Genomic DNA, 15,953 nt, shown 5'->3' on the forward strand with positions numbered 1-15,953 from the left:
TATTTTTCTAGAGATTTGTATGTCCTAGATTTTCAAGTTTTGTAACATGTAGTTTTTAAAAAATAATTTCTAGTGATATTTTATATTTTGTGTTACCAGTTGTAATGTTTCCTTTTCTATCTCTAATTTTACTAATTTGGGAGTTTTCTCTCTGTCTCTCTCTCTGTCTTTCTCTCTCTGTCTTTCTCTCTTTTTCTTTCTCTCTGTCAAACACACACAGAATCTTTATCTCTCTCATAAATTTAGCTAAAGGCTTATCAATTTTATTTAAATTTTCAAAGCATCAGCCTTTTAGAGATCTTTTGAATAATGTTTGTTTTACTTCATTTAAAGATAGATCTTTATTATTTTTTTCCAGTTTTATGTGTGGTTTGTTCTTGCTTTTCTAACTCCTTGAGTTGTATTGCTAGATTCCTTATTTGAAATCTTTCTATTTTTAAATTTAGAAATTCTTTCATATAAAATTTTACTTCCATACTGTGTTTACTGTATTAAGATTAGGTATGTTGTGTACTCACTTTATTCATTTCAAGAAACTTATATTTTATTCTGACATCTTCAGTGATGTACTATTCTGTCAAAGTGTGTTGTTCAGTCTCCATGTATCTCCATAATTTCTCAAGTCTTCATGCTTTTGACCTAGTCATTCCATTGAGCTTTGAAAAATATACTAGATATTATTTCAAATTTTTCAATTTTATTGTAAATTGATTTTTGTTTAATATGGTCCAATACAGGAAAAATTCTATTGCTGATGGAAAATATGTAGTTTGCAGTTGCAAAATATTCAGTGAATGACTGTGAAATCCTTTTGATCTATTTTGTAGTTTAACTCTGATGTTGATTTTTGTTGTAGTTGATCTCAAACATGTTGGTAAGAGTAGGGTATTGAAAATCCCTCCTTAGTTATTGTACCAGAGACTTATCCCTTTTTGTCTATTAGTGATGTTCACTAAAATTATGAACTGCAGTATTAGGCATATATAGATTTGCAATTATATATGTTTACTATATTGCCTTCTTGATCATTTATATTGAATTTGTGTCTTCTTACTATTTTTAATGTTTGTTTAGTCAAATATAAGTATAAAACTCCAGCTTTCTTAGAATTCCATTTACTTAGAATATCATTTTGCATCTTTTCATCATGGGTTTGTATATGGATTTACTAATGAAGTTAATTTCTTATAGATATTATTAAGTCTTATTTCCTAATCCATTAAATCAATGTATGTTTTTTTGTTTGTTTGTTTTGCTTTGCTTTGCTTTTTTGTTTCTGGTACCAGGGATCAAACTCACAACCTGACAGGAGGCACTTACATCAATGAGCTAAATTTCTGGCCCCCAGTGTGTGTCTTTTAATTGAGGAATTTAGCCCATTTACATTAGGAATTAGTACTTAAAGGTATGGATCCATGACTATCATTTTGTGAATATACTAATTGTTTAGACTATTCTTTGTTCATTTTTTCCACTCATTCATTTTTGTGCTTTACAATTTATTGACAATATTTGATTCTTTTCTGTTTCTATTTTATATATCTATTTTTCTAATAAAATATATGCTTTGTGTGCTATTATATAATTTAAAAAGAGACTAAAAATAAAAGAGTTTTACATTTTATTAAATTTATTACAATAATAGATGCATTGCCATTAATTCATCCTCATGGTTCTTCCCTTTACTTGGAAGGCCCTTATGCTATTGTGCTTGTTACTTTCTGAAATAGTTTTGGAAGTTTTTTCTCATGTCTTTATCAGAAGTAGCCAAAAATAACGTGAATTCTGATATCAAATGCTATCAGTTGCCAACCAGAAAGGTGGCCTGTAAAAATATTATGCTACGTCCCATGTACTTTATCCATGGGATTTGGCACAGTGAGACATCTAACTCTTTCCCCAGCACAAAATAAACATGAAAGGTAAATCCTTTGAATTGATTCAAGATGAAGTTGCTACAAAAGTGCAATTAAAGTCTCTCATAGATTTCCAGAACTGCATCAGAAATTTCCCAGACTGGTAGGATAAATACAAAGCAACAGGAAGTATTTTGAGAGGGATTAACTGCAAAATATATTTTCTGTAGTATTTTTAAATGTAAATATATTTTCCAATTACACTGCATATACAGTCTCTCAATTCTAGGTGGACGATCAGTCTTAATTATTGTTTGTAAGGCTCATCTGATGTTTATGAATTTTCTTTGGTTTTTACTTGTCTTAGAAGGTCTTGATTTCTCTTTGATTTCTGAGGATAACTATGCTAAACATAGTAATCTTGTTTGACAGTTATTTTCTTTGAAGACTTGAAATACATTGTTCCATTTCCTCCTGGCTTAAGGGCTTTCTACTTAGAAATATGCTGTTACTCCAATGGGGTTAGCCTTAAATGTGACCTGGTGCTCTTTTCTTACACATTTTAAATTTCTGTAAAATACATTTCTTGCCATTTGACAATATAACATAATGAAATTCTTTTCTGGTCAGATCTGTTTGGGGATCTATATATAGCTGTCCATGTATGTCCTAAGATTATTTCCTAAATATTACATTGTTTTCTCACCCTTGCCCTTCATTTCCTCTCTTTTGTGTATGCCAGTTATTTTGTGGGAGTTTGATCATTTAGTGTGTCTCAAAAGTTTTCTCCATCCTTTCTTATTTTCTCTTTTTCCTGGATGAATGCTATGATTTTAAAGACCTGTCACCAAGAGTCCATATTCTTTCCTCCACTTGATCTAGTCTGTTGTTATGGCTTGTAACTGAATTTTTATTTAACTTATTAAGCTGTTCATTTCCAAGATTTCTGTGTAGTTCTTTCTTCAAAATCTCTTTCTTGGTTTAATTCTTCATTTGTATCCTGGATGGACTTCCTAATTTCATTTAGGAAATATATATATTTGAATCTCATTCAGCTTTGTACAAAAATCATTCTTTCAAATCCTTTATCATCATGAATTTTAAGCATTTCAGTACCTTAAGAATTTGTTACTAGAGTCACATTATTTTGTTTTCTAAATTAGTTACTGGGTTCCTATGCTGAGATTTACACATTTGGTAATATGCATATCTGTGCCACATTTTTGGGATGGCTTTTCTAGTAAGTAGTTTTCTCTTCAAGTTGAACCTCGGTGCATGTTTATTATAAAATGTTGAAATTTATTTCCAGCTAAGCACCACAGTATTATCTCCCTGTAGCTTTGTGGCTTTAATTAATGAGTTTGAACATAATCCATATAATTTTAGAATCAAGGAGATCTAGTATCTCTGTGGATCAAGGAAGAAAGCAAGCACTCCAGCAATTCAAGTAGCCATGGTACAGGCAGCAGACTGCACATTTTATATGCTATATGGTTATCACTTTAAAAGGAAAGGGTCCTGTATCAAGTGATGGGATTTTCCCAAAGATTTCTTCACATTGGCTCTGTCACTTTCAGTGTCTCTGGTTTTGGAAATACCAGTAAACTGGAGCCCTAAATATTAGTCCACAGACTTATTAAAGGTATGGGCCTTGGTGCTCCATAGGGAGAAGGAATCACAGTCCACCCTTCATTGAGCTCCTGTCAGCAGGAAGAGCTGAGGTACAGCTTTATCAGCAGCACAACAATGCTGTCAGTGAGACACATGTAAAGATGCTGGCAGTGGGAAGTATATGCTCCTCTCTGCTACTGCTGTGGGCATGCTCATGCAGAAGCAGGGCTCAGATGCCCTGAGTAACCCTCACTGACAATGGCCAGTTCCCTTTCTTCTCTTCATTCTTTCAGTGTAGTTCCCAGCAGGGATCAAGCAAGAGTGGGACAAAGTTAGAAGCAGAAAGTTTCACTCAGCTAAAGTGATTGTGGTACTTTGGGGAAGTACTGGAATCTTTAGAAGGTGGAGGTAACAGGAGATCTTAGGTCATTAGAAAACTCTTGGTTTCAAAGGGGATAACTGCATCTCAGACCTTTCCTCCATCCTTCTTCCATGTCCTAATGATGAGGTGAATAGCTTTGCCATTCAGATTTCTCACCACAATTTGCTGCCTGACCAAAGCCAAGAGCATTGGTGAAAACCAGACATGGCCCAAACTCTTCAAAACTGTGAAATAAATCTTTTCTTCTTGTAAATTTATTACCTCAGTTGTGTGTCACAGTGATAGACACTAAGACAATAGGTAAGAAGAAGCACACAGTAGAGACATGACCACACAGCTGTGTAGGAGCTACTTTGCAGGAACGGAAATGAGAGGATCAGCAGATGCTGGTAATCAGATTGCAAAAATGAGAAGCTCCACATACTCAATTAGGTGTCTACTATGCATAATAAGGCAAGCAGAGTTTGGTACAGCTGGTAGTTAACCCATGATTAGTTAGTGGGACAAAAATAAAGAATTTGAGAAGATAAATGAATTACTCGCAAATTACCCTGGCAGAATAACTCATGACTGGACATTTGAACTCAATATTTTTTATTCATCTGTTCATTGTTATTGGTAATTGAACTCAGAATCAGGAAATTAAATTTCATCATCCCAGAGAATTTTAAATGGGAAAGAGAGATGTCTCTGTAAGATAATTTTCTTCTTTAGATTAGTATAATATTTTACAAAAAGTAAGAATCCTAATTCATGTCATTATGTGCTGTCAAATTTTGCTAATAAAATACAACTTTGAAAAAGTCACCATAAAATATAATCTTTAGTACTATGTACTTTAAACTTTCTTCTCTGCTCACTAGTATTAGTATTTGAGTGATAAGGACAACTTGAATTTAAGGAAATAGCTCCTTAATGTTACCTATCATATAAGATATTATTTATTTGATTAAGGAGTTATTTTATGTACTGACACACACTTTATTCTAGTTCTAAACCTGTTTATGCAATACTTTATTGGTAAAATAACATGCCACAGAGACTTCAACATTATTTTCACTCCATAAGAAGTATCTTAGTATAATTAAAGAGATATCGTGCGTCTTTACTAAGGAGACTGGAACCAATTATTACTGGAAGCAGCGAGTAAATGTGAAACTTCCCCATAGCTCCCTTTGGTCCAACACTACTGCACTAGCAGAATTAGAAACCTCACAATTTGTCGGTGTCACTCCCGGCCGGCAGGAAGGACACACAACAAAGTCTGGCAGTGGACAACCTTTTCTTTTATTTTCCTTCTCCGTACAGCCTGCCCCGGGAATCCTCCCGGCCGAAGCCTCTGTTGGTCCGCTCCCCGCGGCTCCTTGCGTGCTTCTCCCTACAGTCTGTCCCGAAGCCTCTACCGGTCCGCTCTCCACGGCTCCTTGCGTGCTTCTCCCTACAGTCTGTCCCGAAGCCTCTACCGGTCCGCTCTCCACGGCTCCTTGCGTGCTTCTCCCTACAGTCTGTCCCGAAGCCTCTACCGGTCCACTCTCCGCAGCTCCTTGCGTGCTTCTTCTGCTTCTTCTTGCTTCTTCTTTCGTGGCGGGAGAGGCACTCACTTTTATAGGGTTACAGTGGCCAATCAGTTCAAAGCGCGCGATGCGGGCTGATTGGCTAACATCAGTTGTTGCTAGGCAGACTATCTTACAGGGCGGGTTGTGAAGCAGGAGATCTTACAGGGCGGGTTGTTTACCAAGCAGGAAGCAGGAGATCTTACAGGGCGGGTTGTTTACCAAGCAGGAAGCAGGAGATCTTACAGGGCGGGTTGTTTACCAAGCAGGAAGCAGGAGATCTTACAGGGCGGGTTGTTTACCAAGCAGGAAGCAGGAGATCTTACAGGGCGGGTTGTTTACCAAGCAGGAAGCAGGAGATAAGCGCCATCTTAGCACACTCGATGGGAGGGGTAATCTAGCTCAGGCTTTGCTCTTTCCTACAGGCCTCACGTCCGCCAAGTAAGGCGACTGGGCTCGGGGCTGCGGCTCCCAACAACAATTAAACTTTTCCAATTAAATAAATCCAAAGCACTTTGAGATATGCACAACAAAGTAACATTTTGAGGTCACTGTCAGTGCACATAAAAATCAAACAGTGACTCATTTATTTCACAAAAGGCAATTTCAAATACAGTTATAAGACTGTGGAGTTTTAAATACTAAAAGTGGTATGACAGACAAAAATATAGATTTCAAATTAATAATTTTAGAAAGCACATAATGTTGACCAAAAAACCCCATTAATTTACTTCTCTACAAAATAGTTTTTCTCTGAAACCTAGTGCCAAGTGGAAATACATCATAAAAACCATACAACAAATAATTTTTATGAAATAATTTATCTTACAAATATTATTGCATGTCTTCAAATAAGTAGAAAAGATAGGGAAACACACATGAGCAATCCAACCTCACGTAACTCTGAATAACATGAACAACACAACTAAGAGTTCTCTAGAGTCTAAGGGAAAAAGAATTATGAGGAAGTGACACCACCCTTTGTCACTAATTTGCATATTCCAAATGAGTAGCAATGCTGATCACATTTCATGAACCTGTTGGTCTTAAAATGCCTTCTTTGTGGAAGCATTTGTTTAGGTCCTTTCCCCATATCATTAGAATTTTTTTGGTTTCTTTTTCTATTGAGTTGTGCTTCTTATATGTGATCTTACTCTGATATGACTTATCAGAGTATGACTTACTTCACAGCCTGAATTACCTCTTCACTCTGTTGATTATTTCTTTTGCTTTTCAGAAGCTTTTTATTTTGAGGCAGTTATACTTATTTTTCTTTTTTTATTGACTCTTATTTGGGGTTTATATCAAAATGATCATTGCCCAGATCAATGCCATAAGGTTTTATATCTGTATTATGTTTAGTTATATTTATTATTTAATTCATCTGAGTTGATTTATAAGAATGTATACTCATGTATGCTAACATGTATAACATGTCTAATAATGTATGTAAAACATGCATGTTGACATATATTAACATATGCTAACATGCATAGCCTGCATATGGTTTGAATCTAAAATGTTCCCCCAAATCCTCCTGTATTTGAAAGGTGACTGAGTCATGGGATCCTATCCTCATCAGCTGATGAATTCAGTAGGTGATTGCACTATTAAGAGATGGGCCCAGGTTGGAGGTGGGTGACTGGGGATTGATCCGGAAGATATGCTCTTATTCCTGTCTCTTCTTTTCTCTCTTGGCTATCTTGCTGCCATGGAAGCTTGATTCTTTCTTTTGCTAACTCCGTCCACCATGTGATTCTGGAAAAGCCAGCCAACCTTGGACTGAGTCCACTGGGAGCTGCGATCCAACTATGTCTCTTCCTTTAAGTTGTGGGTGCCAGGTATTAGGTCCCAGTGACGGGAAAGTGATTAATACATTATATGATGTGACAAAAGACTCCAACTTCATGCTCTTGCATGTTTTCCTATCATTTATTGAGCATTCTGTACTTTCTTTCCATTTTATGTGTTCTTTTCAGAAATCAATTGAGTATAAATGAGAGGATTTATTCTAGTTTTTTTGTATCGGTCAGAGTGTCTTTTTCTACTAATATGATTTTTTATTACAATAGTTATGATGTCTCCAACTTGGTTTTGTTCTTTTGTTAGTGTTATTTTCATTTATATATTTTTTCAACATTATTTTCACTATTTGAGGTGTTTTGTAGATCTGTAGGTATTACCTCATGTCTGTTAGAAAAAAATGGAAGATACAAGTATTGGTGAAAGAGTAAACCTTGTACACTGTTGATGAGAATGCAAATTACTACATCCACTGAGGAAAACATTGTAGCAGTTCCTCAAAAAAATTAAAAATAAAACTACCATACAACCCAACAATCCTCCATAGAGATATAATATATATCCAAACAAAGTGAAACCAGTATTTCAAGGAATATCATCATTCCCATGTTCATTACAGGGTTACTTGTAGTAGGTAAGGTATGAAATCAACATGAGTACCCAACAGATTGATGGATAAAAAATGTAGTACATATACTCAGCGGAATACTATTTAGTCTTTTAAAAATAAAAAAAAAAAAACTTGACATTCTCAGCTATATGTGTGATCCCCAAGACATTATGCTAAATGAAATAAACCAAGCACAGAAAGACAAGTGTCATAGGACTTCACTTATATTTGAAATCTACAAAAGGCAAACTTATAGAAGCAGGGAATAGATTAATACTTTCCAGAGATTGTAATGGGAGAAAAAGAGAGTATGGAGCATTGGTGGTAAAAAGATACAATGTTTCAGTTAGACAATATGAATAAGTTTGAGGTGTATTACACAGCATAGTAACTATCATCAACAATATACCCTCTAATATAACAAAGAGAAACTATGTCAAATGACCAAAAATAAAAGATAAGAAAAGAAGTAAAATGACAAATAAGTTAATTATTATTTAATCATTCCACATTTAGTACATATATTAAGTAATCATTTTAAACCCCAGAAATCCATACTAATTTTTATAAAACAAAAGTATTTTTAGAAAATAACTATGAGAAGGAAAATAGAGATCTTCATGAGAAACATGGACAGGGAATTAAGCTTCCTCTGTGAATATTATAATGGAGGCTGGATTCAAAGAAATTTGGAAATCAAACTTTGGTGAATGAGTTAGTCTTGGGAAGAAACAAGAATTTAATAAGGGTAGTAAAATTAGGAAAGAGTCTTTTTCAGCCAAAAGGCCTATTATATGTAAAAGGTCAGACTATCAGAAAAACCAAAAAATAAGATTTGTTTGAAGACATAAAATTCAATAGGGATAGAATTTTACCATATTAAGGAGTTTTAATTTTCCCACGAGAGACCAGAATTAGCTGCCACATTTCATAAAGAGAACTTATATGATGAAATTTCCCAAAGACACTTTGAAAAGTTTATCCAGTCATTTATCCAATGAGGGAAAGAAAAATAGGAAATTTTTTCACTAAGGTGGGCGGGAAATGAAGGAAGTCCAAGTGGAAATAAGAATGAGTACATGAAGTTTATTTGACAAGGCAAGCTAATGAAAAGCAAAAGCAAAACCTTATGTCCAATTTACTTAGGCAATCCAGTGATTTTTGTTAAAAAATCTGATGAAAAAGGAAAATCTGTTTATCATTAGCATCCCCCAAAATATAAGGAGAAAAAGGTAAGCAGGCTAGTGGATTTCAATATTTATTTATTGTAAGAGAACTCATTTTAAAATACATAGTGATTTTTACATTGTCAAAGAAAATAAAAGAGAGTATTAGTCAGAGATACCACTGCACAAAATAAAACACAGGAACATAAAAATAACAGTATAAGTTAACTAGAAAGGAGAAGGCTAAGGAAAGAAAATAAACATAAATTAATTTGAAAGGTGAATGAAGGAGAATTAAGTTTAGAATGTGAACTTGATTATTAGTTAACATAATACAAATTTTATAAAAATCCTGCAAACAACACGGTAATAAGTAACTAGCATGTTTTAATGACTTCAGCATGTTAGAGAATTTAAAACGACCTATATTATATATTGTGAAATCCATCTCAGAATCATTCATACTTAAAAATATGTATTATTCTGAGCTGCTAGATGACTAAGCAAGGGAAAACAAAATTGAAAAGAGTGTTCTTTGTTAAAATGAGGGTACATATCCAGTGAGACATAATTCACTCCCTTAGAAGCCTAATGAAAAATGTTTTCATATATTAAAGTAGGCTACACATATTTGTCAAAAATAAATCATGTCAAGCATAGTGTTTTTCTTGTATCTTTGGGTAGAAAAATATAGTGTACGTTATGTGGAAATTAGTCTGGCTTTGAACATTCATACTTGGCAAGCAAAGATTGGTAAATGAGAAGCCTGATAACTCTCTGGCATGTCAAAAATGTCAAAAAAGAAATTACAAACTTAGACAAGAGACTGAATTGGATATAAAAGTGGAAACTTTCAAAAGAAAGGATTATTTCTTTCTGTCATACTTAGAAAAAAAACATACAAGTGAATTTAATGATGTAGACTATAGCTTCTTTCAACCAATTCCAAACTTTATTTTTGTTGAAGGGAAATGAAACAATTATAAAATGGTAATTAAATTGTTGTTGGAAATTATTCAATAAACTTTAAGTTCTCATGCTCTATCATTAAGTCCTTTCATGCTATAAGAATACAAACATGAAAATATTATCTCTGTTTTCATAGAACCTAGCATTTGTCCAGGAACCGTTAAGCAGGTAACTATAATTTATGAATGAGGAAAGACAAGGTCCTATAGAAGTGTATGAAAACATAACCAAATGTATGTACCAGTGACTCTTCCCTGAGTAGGAAAGTCTTAACTAAGACCTGCAGAATGAATGGAAACTAATCAGTAAAGAGAAGAAATGCATTCTAAATAGTGACCAGTAAGGAATTTTACATGTTCCAAGGTGAAGAACACAAGAGGAAGAGAATATTAGAAGGAGGATGAATAACTGAGATCAATCTGTATCGGCATTTTTACTTACAGTTTGTTCTTATGCAAACATAATACTTTGGGAATGGTAATACAAGTTCTGTAGTATATAACAATGCACCAGTATTTCACTGTATACTTTGTCATAGCTTTAAACATATTTCCAAATATCTTTTCCATTTGATGGTTAGTGCATGATTTCAACATTGATTTCAAAACACTGTACACAAATCTATCAGCTGTTTGTATTGAGTTAATCAAACAAAAATAATTTTCTATAAACCAGCAGTCATTTGGAGCTCTGCAGGTTCAGTGCTTTATAATTCTCATTGCTTTGGTTTTCTAGGCTTCTTTTCTTGAAAATAAGAGGTCCCCAATGAATTCTCTCTATTTTCACTGAACTCTTTTCAAACAACATGACTCTTCTCTAGTATCACTCACATTTCCCATTACCTACTGCATGCAGAAGCTTATCGTCGTTTAATAAATGTGTATTTGCTTGTAAAAAAGAAAAATAGAAATTAATTGTTGGACTGATAAATCAACAGTGCAAAAATAAGCAGTACTCTGGTTTTATGGCTTTTCTCTCACGGTAAAAGAACAGATAGTTAATAATGCCTACAGTTCTGGGCAATATGACTCCAGGCATGGAGCAAGAGACAGGGAAAGACCAATAACCTTCTCATATTTGTTGCTCAGAAAACAACAGATAGCTTTATATAATTCTCCAAGGAGAATTTTACTTATGTTTCATTGGCCATAAATGTGTCACATGGTAATACTTAGGTTCAGAAACTGGAAAAATAAATATATATTTTCTGTAAACTATTTTGATGTTAGTTTAATGGACTAGATATATATTGTGAATGAGTTCTGACCTTCTAAAATTATAACAAAATAATGAAGAATCCTACAATTGTTAAATGAATAAATATATTTGAACTTACAAGAAATGTATATCTATAGCTCAACTACTTACTCCCTTCTTGGAAAAGTCTTTATCCACTTCGATTTTCAATATCTTCATAGAAAGACAAAACTAATAGGTAATAGACATCACAGCTTGTCTTGTGAGCTAAAGAGAAGCATAAAATATTATTTATGATTATATTGAGACTATTGTAGGCTGGAGATGTGGGTATGAGTATCCAAAATAATGTTTAGTATATTTTACTTCAAATTTCTTCCTGTTGGATAATTTTACTATGAGTAAAATTACTATGAGTCTATTTAACCCAGTCAGAAAGCAATTATGACATGAATGTTTCTTATTCATTTTTTATCTACTTCTACAGTCTATCCAGCCCCTAACATGAAAAATAAAATCATAAGATCTTTTCAACAGTTCCTGCTGCAGAATAATTAAAGCATCTCTAAATATTATCCAGAAAATAGATACTATGATTACTTTAACAATCTACAATCTTTGGAAGCTCATGCCAGAAAGAGATTTTGAAGATTTCAACTAAGTATTTTATAAAGTAAATAACAGGCAAATGAATTTAATTTTAAATATAAATAAGAAAACATAAGAGTAAATATAGTTGTTGAAATTTTTCAAAATAGCACCAACAATTTCTCTTACTCCACACATTATTCTATGATGTAATCTTACCACCATAAGTGAGATGGAGTCTATGTGCCCACCCCATTAATTCTGGGCAGACTCTGGTTCCTCGGATCAATAGAGTATGGCAGAAAGTGTGCCCCATAACTTCTGAGGCAATATCATCATAAAACTTACGATTTCCATTTGGTTCTCCTGCTGTACTTTGGCTCTTGAAACGTGCTCTCTCAAAATATAGCCACCATGTTACAGGTAGCTCAAGGTACGTGGAGAGGCAAAACACTGACAGTCCTAGCTGAGCCATCAGCCCACAAACTGTTTCAACTGCCAGCCAAGTGTATATGCCTTCTTACACATTCAAACTAAGCAAGTATTCAGATGCCTTCAAGTTCCCTGCTGACAGCAAAAACATGTAAAAGTCAAGTGAGAATCACACAGATGAACTTAAGTCAGAAAATGATGTCAATAATGGAGTGCTTTGTTATACTGCAAGAGATAACAAGTACAGCCGAACATGAATACAAGTAGGAAAGGCTGTTTCATATGATATAAACTTTTTACCATTTATTGATTGCTTATTACACGTGAATACACTTCTGAAATTCTGCATACTATTGTAGTATTGAGATTTCATGTGATTGTCTCGCATAGGTGTAATTATTAATCACCATTGTAAAACTGTAAACCGTGAACCACAGAATTTAAGTAAAATACTCACCTGGTTATAAATTAACTTGTATTCCATTAGGAATTCTTTAAATAGGTTATTGGCAAGAATAAGTAAAAAGACATCTTCAATATACAAAAAGAGCTAAATGTTAACTTGTTATTTGCAGCATGAATGATTTCTATCCCTGTCAGCAGGTAAAAGGAAAAGAGAAAAGAAGAAACGGAGATAAAAGGAGCAGGAAGAAAGTGATTCATATTTTTTGTGCTAAAATTACTAGGTAATTATGTTGAGCATTTCCGAGTAATTATTCAAGAAGTTTTGAGTGACGTTTTAAAATATACTAAGTGTTGTTTAGACTCAGGAGGTAATAGCAGCAAAGAAATAGAAGGAAAAATACTATGCCCTCAAACAATTCACGCTTTCATAAAAAGTGGGTTTCTTGTCAAGAAATATACCTAAAAAGAATAGAAAACCACCTGGTGACATGATTGAAAACAAATTCAAGAATTATGAGAAAACTTGCAATCCATTGTTGTTATGATTCATTTTATCCTGAAGGCTTTCTGATTTTTATTTTGTAAGGGACTCATATCCACTTTTCATGGTCTGATAATCTAGGTCAGATACATAGTCCTGCTTAGTGAGGGAAGAGGGGGCTGTTAGTGGTGTCTTTTTATTCCAGTGAGTTTTCTGTAGGTTGATTCAGAGATATTATTTTGTAGGGTGTTTCACCACAAGATTGCTCTCTCCTCCCTAGACTTAACTGACCTCGGAACCCAATGACATATTTCTTCTTAGAATCCACAGTGCCGCATAAGTCCCTAATGACACCACAGCTATAGAACAAGGAGACTCAAATAATGTCTATTTTTGGAGGAAACTCGGGCTTTATCGCGTTTTTTTTTTTGAAGGTGACATAGGAAAGTAGGGCAGGACTAATCACAGGTAAGATTAGATTTTAAAAGGAAAAAAAAAAACCTTTTCATAAAACAGAGAATGTTATAGCAGAATGAATCACAGAATTTGTAGGTAAGAGTAAGAAATCATTCCTAACAGAGCCAAATCTTCAATATTGAGGAGCAGTGAGAGATCATTCTACAATGAAATAAGATTGTTTAAAATAGCTTCAAACTATTTTAGTTCTTTTTAAAGTGATTCTTAAGCCCTTCATCCAGTCAATGAAAAAAATCAACCTTTAGTTCATCTGAAGTATATGAATTGTTCTTTGTAGGCAAACTATTGTTTTCCATGATCAAAAATTAATTTCATTTAAAAGGACTTCCCTAATAAGCTGGAGCATTTTTAAAATGCCAAATTGTATTTTCACAAGACCCTTTGATTCAAGATATGGCAGCTTTAGAAAGCCACACTGCAGAAAAGAAATTCTACAGGTGCTGAGCTCCCCACGGAGCCGAAACAATGCTTGTCAATGCTCTGAGGCAAGATCCCTTTTATTTCATCTGTATGGTTTCTCACTTTTGGTGCACCTATCCTCTTTCCATTCCGCGTCCTTTGAGGTGTTTGTACCTAGACATCTCACACTGACTTCATTAGGGGAACTCTGGAGTGCAGCTCCACTGGCCCCTGAAAGCTTGCACTGCCTCAAGGAGCACGGGAGCGTGCCGTAGGCGAGCAGGGAGCCTCCCTGAGCAGTCTGCCTTGACAGGGAATTATTTTTATCTCCTTGGTTTTTACCATTACCTCTGTCTGATGGATGTCCTCCAAATTACAGGGAGGAAAAGATTGTATTACTTATCATATTTTAAAACTTTTTCTACATGTAGGTAGTATTAGACTTTTTTTCCTTTTTCTTTTTTTCTAGCAGATTACTTCATTGAATCAGCTAGTATTTTATGAGCAAAAGAAATAGGAGAGGCAGAAAACAGAAGTTCAAGGTCATATCTTGGTCTTTACCTCCCAAACATAATGACATAGCTATTACTTAAGCAGGTTCCTAATCCCTAGCTCAATGTCAGCTCTAGATGAATAGGATGAAGGAGAATATACTTCTGTCTTTTTTTTTAATTTTATGTAAAAGGAAAAAGAGAAAAAACAAAACAAAACAAAGCGGTATAAGGATACAAGTAATACAGAACTACAAAAAAAAAAAAAAGTAAGAAATCACCAGTTAATAGATTACACATTATCATCTTAGAGATAGTTGCTCATCACAGTATCAAAGCATACAAAGTCGACATTCAAACAGTGAGACTGTAAACAGCTGTGTTCAATGATCCTACCAAAAACATTAATATGGTCATCTGTTTAACACCCCTAAACACACTTGCAGTTGTACGCTTTAGAGCACTTTTTTTCCCTCTCTTTTTTACAACACAATTTACACATTTTGGGTTTTATTACTCCTTAGTTCTTATTACTTTTTTTTTTGGAAGAGAATAAAGTCAAATATGGCAAAACAAAGCTGTCAGTCAAAACCAAGGATAGACATACCACATGATGTAAAAACAGACTACAAGGTTATCAACAATGGTTACCATAATGCCTCTTGCTTCCTTAAAAAGAATTGTCTATCTCATTAGGTATTATAAAGTTGAACAAAACAGTAGAGAACAAGACCAAAAAAATCTAAACCTTGTAAACATTACAGGACTTCCAAAGAAGATAATAGTCAAACCAAATGGGCATCATAGTGAATCTTATTGCCTTCAAAGTAGTTGCTTATACCCCGAAACTTGATATTATCATACAGAACAGAACAAATTCTAATCAGTCAAAGCAAGATAGTGGGAGTATTACAGGACTTCAAATCAAGTTAATAGGAAATCAAAAAAGTTACTATAATATATCCTGCTAATTTTTTTATTTTACCCTTAATTAAAAAAATCATAAAAAATAACTAAATAATTTTTTAATGAATGAGGGAGAGATTGAGATAAAAGAGGACACAACAACATAACAAACAGGTCAAAGCGTGACAGTTTCAGCAACCTAGTGCTTCACCACCAAATAACTCGACTTAATAGTAGTTACCATAGTGTCTTTTTCCTTGAAATATTTGAATATAACTTCATATACTATAGCTTCAAATATATCAAGTCAGTGTAAAACCATTCAAGTACATCATGATAAAACCAATGGAGTCAGAAGAGCCATAGTTTGGTGGGGCTTCAAAATAAGATGATGGTAAATCAGCACTAGCTATTATGATGACTTATTTTCTTCAAAATAGCTGTTCATTTCATCACAGGCAATAATATCAAGCAGCCCAGAATAAAGCCATTCAAATTAATAAGTGAAAATTTTATAAGGCTTCAAGGCCACATAATGGGGAATCATGATTACCACATACATTTATATATTTGAATCATCACTTACATTAGGGAAACTATTCGGTATTCACACATGCGAGATTGATT

Source organism: Cavia porcellus, unplaced genomic scaffold (assembly GCF_034190915.1).
Source record: "Cavia porcellus strain 051 isolate PalLab524CR breed Dunkin Hartley unplaced genomic scaffold, mCavPor4.1 scaffold_11, whole genome shotgun sequence".
In the NCBI taxonomy this organism is placed as follows: domain Eukaryota; kingdom Metazoa; phylum Chordata; class Mammalia; order Rodentia; family Caviidae; genus Cavia; species Cavia porcellus.